Source organism: Phalaenopsis equestris, unplaced genomic scaffold (genome assembly GCF_001263595.1).
Source record: "Phalaenopsis equestris unplaced genomic scaffold, ASM126359v1 Scaffold001082, whole genome shotgun sequence".
In the NCBI taxonomy this organism is placed as follows: domain Eukaryota; kingdom Viridiplantae; phylum Streptophyta; class Magnoliopsida; order Asparagales; family Orchidaceae; genus Phalaenopsis; species Phalaenopsis equestris.
This window is the reverse complement of record NW_018165521.1, coordinates 304,815-314,468: the sequence shown is the minus strand read 5'-3', so window position 1 is coordinate 314,468 and position 9,654 is coordinate 304,815. Positions and strand designations below refer to the sequence as shown.

Below are 9,654 nucleotides of genomic sequence, written 5' to 3'. Positions count from 1 at the left end.
GTAGGATTAGTCAATGTTTTTTATGCCTGGACCAAAGGGTAAAGAATAGGTATGCTCCTATTTGGCGCAATATAATTTGAACTAATTCATTTTATCCATTCACTAAAATTTCTTGACAAGGAGAAGGATGCTTTCTTATATATTGAATATCACATTTGAACCTTCATTAGTATAATTAGTCATTTAATAGTTATTAAAATTATATATTTATTTCAATTGCCTATTAGTGACATATCAGAAAATTGAACTTTGTTGTTGTGATTAAAGTATTGCTTTTCTAAAATCTTAGTTTGTAGTTCTAATCTTACTCCCTGTGGGATCGATATCTAGGACTCCATTAGAGCCCTATATTACTGGAGCGATACATATACTTGCGTTGATAAGTGTGACTTTATAATTATTGAAAATTTATTACGTCCATATTTATCGAATCTATAACTATTATTGAGTTTTGGTACAGTTGCTGAGGAATTAAATCTTTTAGCAAGAGTATTAAATAATTATATTTTTAAGCATATATGAAGTCGCGGTCAGTTTAATATATTAAAAGTACTCTTCCTCATATAATGAAAACTAGTGACATGTAAAAGTAAAACAAGTAACGAGAGAGATTGTGACAAATAGGTGTAATTATATTCTTTACCCTTACTAGAGATGCTATAAAGAACATTGGTTAATCTAAATTTTGAAAAGTTCTGTAAAAACCTAAAATAATAGGCCAAATTAGGAGGCTTTAGCCTGTCACTATAAAGTCCTCTAATTCTACACCCATTAAAGGTTATTTCCTTATTTATTTGCACTCAATCATATGGACTACATTCTCATCCATACAATCTCATTTGATTCTACCACAGTTGATTGAGACAATACCATCCCAGATCTTACATGTTCTCACAATATATTTTAACATGCAAGTTAATCAAGTTTACATGTAAATGAAGAACAAAGTAAAATCATCATAACATATTCTCATCCTACTTTATTCTATATCCTACACATACATTATAAATCATTACAAGAGGGAAGAGTAAAGAAAACTACTCACTACACATGGAGAAACAAAAAGAACTTTTCATTGAACAAGACATTGAAACCATACAAATAAAATACTAATTTTAAATAATAATAATAATAATAATACTTATCTCTGATGTAAATCAAACTCTCCTTGTGTAGCAAAAGCAATCTCCTTACAATCCTCTCAAAGAACAAAGTGAAAAGAGAAGAAGAAATCTCTCACTCTCTCTCTTTCTCTCTCACCTTGCCGCCCCACTTGGAGCTCATGCCCAAGCTTTTTTCCTCTTCTCCAAGCCTTGTTCTCCTCTTCTAATTGATTCAAGAGACCAAGAGTTATTTTAAAAAAATTTCCAAGACTTTTTCTTATAATTTCCTAAGGAATGCTTAAGTGTCTCTTCAAAACTGTCCATATTCATTGAATCTTCCAAATGGTGCCTGATGTGCCTCTTAAGAACTTCATATAAATACCCTAAATTCTTTTAGAAAGTCCCTTTTCTCATTTCCAATGAATTCTCAAGTGATGCATGAAGCACCTCTCCAAAAATTGTCAAAATTTGACGTATATTCTAGAAGATAAGTTGAAAATCGTCTTTGGCGGCTAAGCCTGTTTTTGGGCGCTTAAGCGCACCCTCTCTATCTGGTGGTACCTAAGCGACATATTTGGGTGCTTAAGTGCCGGGAACATGTACTTAAGTCCCCAGTTTTGGTCCCTATGCCTCTGATGTGCCCCGATTCGACCTGAGTTGCTCCATTTTGGTTCATTTTTATTCCTTTTGCTCAAATCACTCCAAATTCTTCAACTTGACCAAAAGCACAAGAAAACATACCTTTAAAGTGCAATATCATTATATAATAAAGCATGAAAAATAGTACATTTTTAGGCGTATCAAAATCCCCCAAATTTAAGTATTACTTGTCCTCAATTAATACTACATTTTTAAAATAATTTATGTAGATTAAAGTTAATGGGTCATCGTTTAGAATTGCTAAAATTTTGTTCTAAAAATGTGATAGTTCAAATTAGAAGAAATTCCAGTGAATCAGACTAGCCCAGGGTCTAAAATATTTATCATTAAACATGGAAATTTGTTTTCTTATCTAATTCAGAAATATATGCAGATTCTTCAAACTTCGGATCCTATGAATTTTACTTTATAGTTTTAGAAACTCTCTTAAAAAAATGTTTTACTAATATAAGTATAAAAATCAAGCTTAGAATTGTTCTAAGTTCCTTACTTTAGAAAGACTCAAGCGAAACCAATTTTGATTAGGACCTCTTCTCAAGCTTCTCCTTAATCTCTTTTTTTTCTTTTTCTTTCTTCTTTTCTTTTGCATCTTTTTTCTTTCTTCCCTTTTTTTAAGGATATTTTTGATCCATTATTTTTTTTCTTTTTTTTTATATGAGGATCACTATATCTAGATAAGTCCTTAAATAATTTTGAATTTCACTATCCCCGTCTAAAGTTAAAACTTATTACTTTCCTTCACTTGAAAGGATGTATATATATATGTTTAAATACTTCTAAAAGAGCCTTAAATGTTTGAAAATAGAAATTCTAAGAATCCTTAGTTTTTCAAAAAATACAATTCTTCCTACTAAAGATAGTTATCCATTTTTCCAAGTTCTCAACTAAATATCCTTAACTCTAGGTTCACCGTTTTCACTAAAAATATCAACTAAGATTTCCTACTCCATTTCTATACTTAAATAAAATTCCATTTCTATACTTAAAATTCTAACATCCTTAAGATGACTCCACATAAAAATAATCATTAGAAATAAAATACAAATCTATTTGTAGTCCTTCTGAAAAAAAGTCAGGTTTAAATTTGAAACATTTTTCTTTCCCCCCCAAACTTAAGCTCATGTTTAACAATGAAGTACAAAAATATGCGGCAGGAAAATATCACTTTTACAATTTACTACACATCCTACAAAAATGTCAACAAATAAGACATGGTAGAACATTGCAGTAGAAAGTAAATCTAGCCTAAACGTTCTTGATATAAGACTATAATTTAGTTTTAAATGGTAGAGCAAGTACAAACTGAAGAGTAAACAAGAGCATATTTTAAACTTTATAAAGGAATTGCTAGATGCTAACAAGTACAAGTTTAAAATATTGAAGTTTAAAATATTGAGATAATTTTTGTCATCTCCCATGACTCATTCAACTTGACTAACAAACATAGACACACAAACTCCAATACATAGACTCAGATTCATAAAGAAACAATGACTGAGGTTAATTCGATCTTCCATCTACTCACCTTTCCCCTCCTTACTTTCAATTTCTAACAGAAGAAACTACACTAATAATGTTGGTGCATTATAAAACTTTATATGGTTGTCATTCATGGACCAGAATTCACTCATGTGTTGTCAATTTTAGGGTTACTCTAAGTTTAAGGTATACACCATCTGATAAATAAAAATAGTGCAGTTCATCCAGATGTTGTTCACTAAGTAAGTTCATGACCTTACTCAGTGAAGACAAAGTCAGATAAAGGAAGTAATAGAGTTGACATTGAGTTGTCTAATTCTAAACTCTACATGCTTCAAGGTGATGCTTAGCTCCGGTTGAGAACTAAGTTGTAATAAACTCGTCAACCTGATACTACCATAAATCATATACAAATCTAGTCATGACGAACGAATTACCTCACAACATTAATACAATACACTGTTAAAAATTAAACACGAATCAAATTTCAACATCTCATTATTATCCAATCAAACATAACAACAATCAAACTAAACAGATAACAAAAATAACTGTGGGCTAACTCCCATGATGCACTTGGTCTAACATCAATGACTCGATGTATCCAATGTTTACTCTGGTTGCCCCAACATCAAAATCTTATTCATTTTGTATGTCTACCATAGAATATACCATTCAGTGATTTTGAATAACTCTTTCTTAGGAGATATTTTACTGATTTCATCTTTCAATTCAGGTTCTTCTTGTGATTGAGTCGAATCTTATGATATAAAGACTTGTGGTGTAGATGAATTCCCTAAATAGGTAGGCTTTAAAATCTTATCCCTCCACCTGGAGGCTAACATCTCGCATAGAAACCTAAAACAATAGGCCAAATTAAGGGGTTTTAGCCTGTCACTCTAAAGTCCTCTAATTCTACACCCATTAAAGATTATTTCCCTAGTTTTTGCACTCAACCATATGGACTACATTCTCATTCATACAATCTCATGTGATTCTACCATAGTTCATTGAGACAATACCATCCCAGATCTTACATGTTCTGACAAAAGATTTTAATATGCAAGTTGATCAAGTTTACATGTAAATGAGGAACAAAGTAAAATCATCATAACATATTCTCACTCTACTAAATTCTATATCCTACACATGTGTACTAATTCATTACAAGAGGGAAGTGTAAAGAAAACTACTCACTACACATGGAGAAACAACAAGAACTTTTCATTGAACAAGACTTTGAAACCATATAAATAAAGTAATAAATTCAAATAAAAATACAATGAAAATACTTATCTCTGATGTAAATCAAACTCTCCTTGTATATCAAAAGCAATCTCCTTACAATCCTATCCAAGAACAAAGTGAAAAGAAAAGAAGAAATCTCTCACTCTCTCTCTTTCTCTCTCACCTTGCCGCCCCACTTGGGGCTCACGCCCAAGCCTTCTTCCTCTTCTCCAAGCCTACTTCTCCTCTTCTAATTGATTCAAGAGTCCAAGTGTTATTTTAAAAAAAATTTAAAGTCTTCTTTTTTATAATTTCCGAAGAGATGCTTAAGTATCTCTTCAAAACTGTCCATATTCAAAACTGTCCATATTCCTTACATATTCCTTAAATCTTCCAAATGGTGTCTGAAGTGCCTCTTTAAAACTCCAACTAACCACCCCAAATTATTATATAAAGTCCATTTTCTCATTTCCAATGAATTCTCCAAGTGATGCACGAAGCACTGCTTCAAAAATCATCCAAATTTGACGTATATCCTAGAAGATATGTTGAAAACTGTCATTGGCGTCTAAGCACCGTTTTTGGGCTCTTAAGCGCCCTATTCTCTATCTGGTGGCACCTAAGCACCATATTTGGGTGCGTAAGCACTGGTCACAAGCACTTAAGTGCCTGATTTTGGTCCCCATGGCTTTGGTGTGCCCCGACTCAACCCAATTTACTCTGGTTTGCTCCGTTTTGGTCCATTTTTGTTCCTTTTACTCCAGTCACTCCAAATTCTTCAACTTGATGTACCTAAAACCAAAAACACAAGAAAGATATCCTTAAAGTACAATATCATTATAAAATAAATCATGAAAAATAGAACATTTTTAGGTGTATCAGCATACCTGGAGGGCAGAATCATGGAATGAAGCCAAGGTCCAAAGTATCTGATATTGTGACAACAATTGCTACCGAAATGGAGAAACGAGTGGAGGATATCCAACCAAGTCCTCCAGATATCAAAATGCTACAAGAATCAATAATTTAAGAAAAGGTCAAAAAGCTCAGGGTCAGGATTTCTGAGTTATCTTGAGAATATGGAGTTTTCATTGATGATGATGAAGACTTTGACTTCAATGATTACCTCAAGGAAGATTTTATGGATGAGCATGTTATCGAGACCAGAGATGTTGCGTCTGTGTGTGATGCTCATCCTCTCATCAAAGAGGAAGTCATAGAGGAGCTACGTAGGGCTGTTTTCTTAAGGGACCAACAAATCATCCAAATGAAGAAAAGAATGGAAGAGATGGCCGCTGCCATGAACACCATGGCCACAGTTTAGGGACACTCTCAAGTACCATAGTTAGCCTCTCCAGAAGTCAATCAACTGGAGATTATACACATCATTGATGAAAAGAGAGAAGTTGCCTCCGCAAATAAAGATGAGCAAAAAAAGAAGGATTCTCCATCAAGTACCACGCCAGAAAAGAAATTTAAGCAAATGGTCGAGCAAGTTTGAGAGAAGGGTAGACCTTACTTAGAGGAGTTAGATGTCGTACCCTATCCTAAGGGTTTTGTGTCACTAAACGTTAAGATATTTGATGGGATTGCAAATCCCAGGCAGCACATAACACATTTCTGAGCCAGTTGTGGTAATAGTGGAGGTAACAAAGCTCTACTCTTTTGATAGTTCGTCAGCAGCTTGTCAGGATCACTTTTGATTGGTATGACAAACTACCCAATGGATCAGTCAAGACATTCGTTGAGTTAGAACAATTGTTTGTGAAGAGATTTGTTGGAGCGCATCATCATGTGTCTATTGGAGATCTCGTAATAGAGAAGCAAAAGCCCAACGAGACTCTAGTGGACTACATTTTGAGGTGGTGAAACCTTACCATGAAATGCAAACCTCGGCTACAGGAACATCATGCAATTAAGATCTTACTCAAGGGCATTCATGGGACAATAGCTTTCATGCTCATGGGATTCACCATTAAATCCTTTGAGAAGCTACTCAGCAAAGCCAGCAATCTTCAAAAAGAAGTCAAACATATGGATTCTCATGAGAAGTCTGAGAAGTTCAGGACGACCAGAGTATTTGAAAAGAAGTCCAGCACAATGGCAACGGTCATTAAAAGAAAACAACTAATGAAGATACATGCAGAAAATTCCTATCAGTCATTATCGCAGCATGCTCAACAACAGACACAAAATTATGGCCTATCCAGCCAGCGACCACCTCAGGGAGGATCACACCAAACAGAGAATAAGAGAATATCTTTGGCAGAACGATAAAAGGTATTATATTCCTTCAAAGATGAAGCGATATCCAAGATGTTCAGAAGTCTGTTGAATAAGCCTGATTTCAGATTACTACATCCAAAGAAACCCAAAAAGGTCGACAAGAAGGATCAACCAAATTATTGCATGTATCACAGATTGCTTGGACACAATATATTCAAAGATTGGCTTGAGAAAAATCTTAAAGAAGGGAATATAACGATCCCGAAAAAATATTAAAAAGAGCCTGAAAAAGGTTCCAAAAATATGATTTCAGCTGAGCCAATCTCTTTGATTGATCTGTCTACTGGAAAGGATGGATGAAGTACGACTTGGAACAAGCTCAAGAGGGTCCTAAATGAAATTCAGAATGCATCAACACAAGCTTCCGTCCAAAGTCTTCAGCCTGCCAAGCCAGAAATGAAGATTTCACCAGAAGAATCATCATCATCAAAGAAGAAGAAGAATACCATCGCATAGAGTGATAGCATGGGGGGTAGGATAGGGGTTGCCTCTACTAGATTGGTTGTGTCGGATTTGGGGAAGAAAATTCTCGAACCCCTGGCCTAGTATGATGATATTTTTGTCCCTCTGGGGTCTTATTAATATAGTGATTATGATTTCAGCTGCGTTCGAACTGTTTCTACTGATAATGTGATCGACTATGACACATCAAACTTTGATCTCGATTCCCAAAATGATCCTCAAATCATTCTTGAGTCCTATGAACCTGTTGACAAGACTGAAGAAAACATCGACAACTCCACTAACGATAGCACCGGGAGTGAGGAACCAATCCTTGGGCGAACCAATCATATTGAATTAATAGAATTACCTTTTGGTTACTTTTCGCCTTGTGTACAAAAGTTAATTCAACTGGGATATTTACCAAAATAAATATTAAGAGATAAATTACAACTTTTTGAGAAATTATGGGATGTTAAAAGTCGAACTCCCAACTTGAAAGAGGGTCTCGAATTTGGTACAGTAGAACCAGTCGATGACTCAAATTTTTCATGGTTGTTACTAGCGAATCTAAAAAGGATTGTCTCGATATAGAGGATGACTCTACTGATCTGCTAATAGATGATGCCTCGCCAGAATTTGATGAAGAAATCAAGTGAAATGTTGATGAATTAAAGGAAATTAACCTCAAAATGGAAGAGAAGCCCCGACCTACATTTATAAGTTCTCTACTTAATGATGATGAATTTATATAATTGATTAAACTATTAACAGAATTCAAAGATTGCTTCACGTAGAGTTAAGATGAAATGTTAGGACTGTCAGTAAAAGTTGCAGCTCATGAACTTGGGGTGGACAACAGTATGACCCCAGAAAAACAAGCACCTAGGCGAATGTGCCTCGAGATAGGGCAGCAAGTCATTGCCAAGGTGAAGAAGTTAGTAGGCACTAAGTTTATAAAAGAAGAGCAACACCCCACGTGGTTAGCTAATATTGTATCAATTAAGAAAAAAAATGGACAAATTTGTGTATGTGTCAACTTCAGAGATTTTAACAAAGCGTGTCCAAAGGATGAGCTTTCATTGCAAATACCAGAAATGATGGTGGACATTGCTGCAACACATAAAATTTTCTTCTTTATAGATGGATCGTCGAGGTACAATGAAATCAAGATTGCTCCAGAAGATGCAACACTTATAGCCTTCAGGACACTTATCGAAATTTTCTGCTACACAGTGATGCTGTTTGGGTTGAATAACACTGGAGCAACATCTCAATGAGCTATGATGAAAATTTTTGATGATCTCATTCACAACCAAGTGGAATGCTACATGGATGATTTGGTTATCAAGAGTAAACAAAAAATAGACCATTTGTACGATTTGAGGATTGTGTTTGAACGGTTACGACGATATGACCATAAGATGAATTACTTAAAGTGCGCCTTTGGCGTTACCTCCTGGAAATTTCCAAGATTCGTTGTCCGTCTTTGAGGAATCGAGCTCGACCCGGATAATATTACGGCTATCTTGAAAATGCCTTTTCCCAAAACCTTAAAAAAACTATGTTCCTTTCAAGGGAAGTTGGCATATCTGAGACACTTTATTTATAATATCTCAGGTAAGTGTCATCCCTTCTCGACATTGGTTAAAAAGGACGCCAATTTTTTTTGGGAAGAGAAATGCCACTGGGCTTTTGAGTACGTTAAGCAGTACTTAATTACACCTCCTATTTTGGCGCCCCTATCTTTGAAAAACCGTTGATAATTTATTTTGCAGCCTTAAATGAGTCTCTCAGAGCCCTCTTAGCCCAAATCAATGAACAGGGTAAATAAAACGCACTCTACTACTTGATTTGTCATTTAATGCTGACAGAGATAAGGTACCGCTAATTGAGAAGCATTGTCTAGCATTAATTTTCATCGTCTAGAAACTCAGACATTACATGCATTCTCATAAGATTACCTTAATTTCAAAAGTTAATCCATTGCAATATTTGATGACCCGACCAACAATCTCTGGACATCTAGAAAGATGGTCAATGATTTTGTTGCAATTTCATATAACTTTTGTTTCCCTCCGTGCTATCAAAGGACAGATTTTGGCAGAATTTTTTGTTGCACACCCACTTCTAGCTGGGTCCCCTCTTAATGATAAGTTTCTAGTGAACAAGTATTGCAGATGGAATTATCCAAAGAGCAACACTGGAGATGTACTTCAATGAAGCTTCATCGGCTAGAAAAGATAAAGGATCAGACACAGTTACACCAAGCAAAGCAAAGATTGGCTTGATCTTTATCACGCCAGATAAGGGTGTGTTGAGGTTCTCCTACCACCTGAAAGTGTCGTGCACCAACAACAAAGTAGAATATGAAGCGCTAATCACTGGATTGGAATTAGCAATCTCTTTGGATATAACATATATTGTTATCCATGGCGACTCACAGCTCGCCATCCAA

At 35.0% G+C, this 9,654-nt stretch overlaps 1 long non-coding RNA gene across 1 annotated transcript in view; it reads left to right on the top strand.

Annotated features, from left to right (window-relative positions):
* LOC110033065 overlaps window positions 1-9,405 on the top strand; it is an 18,036-nt gene extending 8,631 nt beyond the window's left edge. The window contains exons 2-3 of the long non-coding RNA XR_002294919.1: window positions 8,817-8,820; window positions 9,395-9,405. This is a non-coding gene — a long non-coding RNA (uncharacterized LOC110033065). The remainder of the gene's footprint in view (window positions 1-8,816; window positions 8,821-9,394) is intronic.
* Window positions 9,406-9,654: the final 249 nt, after the last annotated feature.